The 5,165-nt window shown below is 37.3% G+C and overlaps 1 protein-coding gene and 1 long non-coding RNA gene across 2 annotated transcripts in view; both read right to left on the bottom strand.

Moving 5' to 3' along the window:
• The window catches only part of LOC309626852, a 29,163-nt gene extending 26,417 nt beyond the window's left edge, over positions 1–2,746 (bottom strand). Inside the window, exon 1 of the long non-coding RNA XR_014243442.1 lies at positions 1,350–2,746. This is a non-coding gene — a long non-coding RNA (uncharacterized lncRNA). The remainder of the gene's footprint in view (positions 1–1,349) is intronic.
• UNC13C (unc-13 homolog C) overlaps positions 1–5,165 on the bottom strand; it is a 632,162-nt gene that overhangs the window by 259,257 nt on the left and 367,740 nt on the right. The gene's annotated exons all lie outside the window — the stretch shown is intronic.

Here is a 5,165-nt window from a genome sequence, read left to right as displayed (position 1 = left end):
CTCAAAAATAAACTCAAAATGGATTAAAGACCTAAATGTAAGGCCAGACACTATCAAACTCTTAGAGGAAAACATAGGCAGAACACTCTATGACATACATCACGGCAAGATTCTTTTTGACCCAGCTCCCAGAGAAATGGAAATAAGAACACAAATACACAAATGGGACCTAATGAAACTTAAAAGCTTTTGCACAGCAAAGGAAACCATAAACAAGACCAAAAGACAACCCTCAGAATGGGAGAAAATATTTGCAAATGAAGCAACTGACAAAGGATTAATCTCCAAGATTTACAAGCAGCTCATGCAGCTCAATAACAAAAAAACGAACAACCCAATCCAAAAATGGGCAGAAGACCTAAATAGACATTTCTCCAAAGAAGATATACAGATGGCCTACAGACACATGAAAGAATGCTCAACATCATTAATCATTAGAGAAATGCAAATCAAAACTACAATGAGATATCATCTCACACCGGTCAGAATGGCCATCATCAAAAAATCTAGAAACAATAAATGCTGGAGAGGGTGTGGAGGAAAGGGAACTCTCTTGCACTGTTGGTGGGAATGTAAATTGATACAGCCACTATGGAGAACAGTATGGAGGTTCCTTAAAAAACTACAAATAGAACTACCATACGACCCAGCAATCCCACTACTGGGCATATACCCTGAGAAAACCACAGTTCAAAAAGAGTCATGTACCAAAATGTTCATTGCAGCTCTATTTACAATAGCCAGGACATGGAAGCCACCTAAATGTCCATCGACAGATGAATGGATAAAGAAGATGTGGCACATATATACAATGGAATATTACTCAGCCATAAAAAGAAATGAAATGGAGGTATTTGTAATGAGGTGGATGGAGTTAGAGTCTGTCATACAGAGTGAAGTAAGTCAGAAAGAGAAAAACAAATACAGTATGCTAACACATATATACGGAATCTAAGGAAAAAAAAAAAAAAAAAAGCCATGAAGAACCTAGTGGCAAGACGGGAATAAAGACACAGACCTACTAGAGAATGGACTTGAGGATATGGGGAGGGGGTGGGGTGAGATGTGACAGGGTAAGAGAGTGTCATGGACATATATACACTACCAAATGTAAAATAGATAGCTAGTGGGAAGCAGCCACATAGCACAGGGAGATCAGCTCGGTGCTTTGTGACCACCTAGAGGGGTGGGATGGGGAGGGTGGGAGGGAGGGAGATGCAAGAGGGAAGAGATATGGGAACATATTATATGTGTATAACTGATTCACTTTGTTATAAATCAGAAGCTAACACACCATTGTAAGGCAATTATACTTCAATAAAGATGTTTAAAAAAAAAAAAAAATGTGCCTGATTGCATATACTCCTCCTTCACCAAAATCACACATATATTGACCTTCCCCCCCCACCTCTTTGGAGCAGTTTCTCAGAGCTATCTGAAATGCTGTCTCCTGGGCTATAGTCCTCATTTTGCCCCAAATAAACTTAACTCACAACTCTCATGTTGTGCTTTTTTTTTTTTTAGTTGACAAAGGTATTTCTCAATATAACATAAACCTCAGAAGCTATAAACTCATACAGTTGACAATGTAAAAAAATCTTTACAAAACACATGGAAAAAATGGCATAGACAAAATAAAAAATAAAAAACGACAGGCCAGAAATTATGTTTGCAGCCCTTATCAAGACCAAGATCCTATTTCCTTAATAAAGAACAAAACAGTACAAATCACAATTCCACAAACCGATAAAAGAAATGAACCAAACTTTGATCAGACATTGAATTGGCTTTTTAAGATATGAAAATTGTTTAAACTCAGCAGTAATAAGAGAAATGTAAATTGAAACTCATTGATAGTTTCTTCTTTTACATTTATCAACTTAAGAAAAAAAATGAAAAAACAACTTTGGTCTAACAGTGTATTGAGGAGAAGTGGGAAAAAGGCACCATGGTAGATTGGTAGAGGGATTGAATTTAAATAAAACATCTTTGGAAGATAATTTAGTATTATCTAATAAAATTTACACATCTCATTTTAGAACAAATGTCCTTTGTTCTATCAACTATGCCTCTTGGAATTTTATCCAACAAATATACATTCACAAATTACAAAACAATACACATACTTTTTTTTTCCTTTTTGCAGCATTGTAATAACATAACATTAGAAACAACTTGAATTTCCATCAAAAGGGGCAGGTTAAATAAATTATGAAATATCCATTCAACGGAATAAAAAATGGAAATATTCTAGGTATTGATATGAATCCATCTCAAAGACACATAAGTGAAATGTGTAGTATACTATTTGTGTAAAAAAAAAAAAAAGGGGGGGGTGATGCATGTATCTGTATATATGTGTGTCTATGTATATACATATCTATATATACATCTATATGTATATCTAGAAAGCACATATGCTTGTATATGAAGACAGTGTCTTTGAAAGGGTTTTGATGGAGTTTCAGTGCCAAGCTTAGCTACAGAGTGTGCTCCAGTGTTTCCTACCTGGAAGATGCTTTGTGAGCAGATGGAGAGAAATAGCATATACATTTCAGAGTAAGCCTGATGAGTCCAGCAAACTGTGTATTTTGTGTTATAATCTCCTCCTTCAGATAGTTAGATAACTCAGGAGAAGATTTTATGAGCCCAATTCCTGCATCTCCTCGTATCTAGAAAAGCACTAAAATCCTTCACAGTGACATCTGCTCACGGTGAAGTCAGACTGAGCAAAAGAGGCAATGAACCAAAAGAGGCAATGAACCAAAAACTGTGTTTTAGTGCATGTTGCTATAGTGTAAACTCCTGCCTCCATCAGTAAATTTAGTACAAGAACAAGGAAGTATATTTGACCCTTGAACAATGCAGGAATTAGGGATACCTACCCCTTGCACAGTCAAAAAACCTCCTATAACTTTAAAGTCAGCCCCCCTAGCTGCAGTTTTGCATCCATGCATTAACCAACTGTGGATCCTATAGTACTGTAGTATGTATTTATTGAAAAAAATCTGTGTTTAAGAGGACCTATGCAGTTCAAACCCATGTTGTTCAAGGGTCAACTCTGCTGATAGAATTTTAAAAAAAGGAAGATCTAAGAGCTGTCCAAGTTGGTGATGTAGGAAGATCCTGAAATTTCTCATGGACACACGGAATCAACAAGCTACATATGAAACAATTTTCTCTGAAAAAGACCTGAAAACTACCAGAGCAGCTCCTTCACATCAGCAAAGGAGAAAAGGATCACACTGAGGCAGGTAGGAGAGGCTGGGGCACAATCTCACTGTAAATGCCACCCCCAGCTCAGTGACCCACAATCAGCAGGGAACTCAGAAACCCAGAGCTCCTCCCTGAGGAGTGAAGGATTCATACCCCACATGCGGCACCCCAACTTTAAGACCTGCACCTGAAAGATGAGGCCCCCAAACATCTGGTTTTGAAAACCGATAGAGCTTAGGTCCATGGGCTGAGCAAAGGGCTGTAGCAAACTGAGAAATGACTTTTCAAGGGTTTTTGCACAGACTCACTCACCTCAAGGCCCAGCACAGAGGCAGCTTTTGAAAAACATCCAGACTTTATGTGAAAGAGATTCATTTGCTAATCTCAGAGTGTTGGGGAACTGTTGGGATACCATCTGGGAATGGAGGTGCTGGTGGGTGCCACTTGCATACTCTCTCTTGCAAAGCTGGTAGGTGCTATTTTTTTTTCCAGTGGGTGCCATCTTTATCTTCCAAACAGTGGGGCACCATCTTTGTTCTCCCCCTCTGCCTTGCTAAGGCTAGTGGATGCCATCTTTATTTTATTACTCTAGACCTTTATTTTTTCTTACTTTTGCTGGTGCCGTCATCATGCTCTTCATCTACCATGCACCACAGTACCAATATCTCCTTGAGGTAACCTTTTATGCATGTCTGCTACCCTGGCTTTTAAGGCTTTAGCCCAGGGAATGTCCCTTGGTTACCTGGCTCTGGAGGTCAGTGGAAATGGCATTCCTGGGTCCCATGAGACTCTACCACTTGGAGAAACAGCTCTTGGCAACCTACCACCCTTGCACTGCACTGCACAGATACAAGACTGAAACACACCTTCATTCTCACATCACAAGAAAAGAAAATTACAGGCAAATATTCCTGAGGAACAAAAATAGATACAAAAATCCTCAACAAAATATTGGCAAACCAAATTCAACAATACATTAAAAGGATCATACACCACAAGCAAGTGGGATTTATCCCAGGGATGCTAGTATGGTTCAACATCTGCAAATCAATTAACATGATACACCACATTAAAAAATAAATGATAAAAATCATATGATCATCTCAACAGATTCACAAGATGGATTTGACAAAATTCAACATGCATTTATGATAAAAAGCATCAACAAATTGCACATAGAGGGAATGTATCTCAACATAATAAAGGCCATATATGACAAACCCAAAGCTAACATCATACTCAGTGGTGAAAAGCTGAAAACCTTTCCTCTAAGATCAGGAACAAGACAAGAATGCCCATTCTCACCACTTTTTATTCACCACAGTATTTGCAGTGCTAGCCAGAGCAACAAGGCAAGAAAAAGAAATAAAAGGCACCCAAACTTGAAAGGAAGAAGTAACTGCCACTATTTGCAGATGACATGATATTATATATAGAAAACTCTAAAGTCTGCACCAAAAAAAAAAAAAAACAAAACAAAACTGTTAGAACTAATAAATGAACTCAGTAAAGCTGTAGGATACAAAATTAATATTAAAAAAATCTGTGGCATTTTTATACACTAATAAAGAACAGTCAGAAAGATACATTTTAAAAAATCTCATTTACAATTGCATCAAGAAGAATAATATACTTTGAAATAAATTTAACCAAGAAAGTGAAAGACTTGTACAGTGAAGACTATAACACAGTGATGATAAAAGAAACTAAATAAGATACAAAGAAATAGAAATATATTCTGTGCTCATGGATTGGAAGAATCAATATTGTTAAAGTATCCATACTACCCAAAGCAATCTACAGATTCAATGCAATCCTTGTCAAAATTCCAATGGCATTTTTCACAGAAATAGAACAAACAATCTTAAAATTTGCATGGAGCCACAAACAACCCCAAACACACAAAGCAATCTTAATAAAGAAGAACAAAGCTGGAGGCATCATGTGCC

Source organism: Balaenoptera borealis (assembly GCF_965194805.1).
Source record: "Balaenoptera borealis genome assembly, chromosome: 3".
NCBI lineage: Eukaryota > Metazoa > Chordata > Mammalia > Artiodactyla > Balaenopteridae > Balaenoptera > Balaenoptera borealis.
The sequence above is the reverse complement of the archived record's forward strand: the minus strand, read 5'-3'. Positions and strand labels throughout refer to the sequence as shown.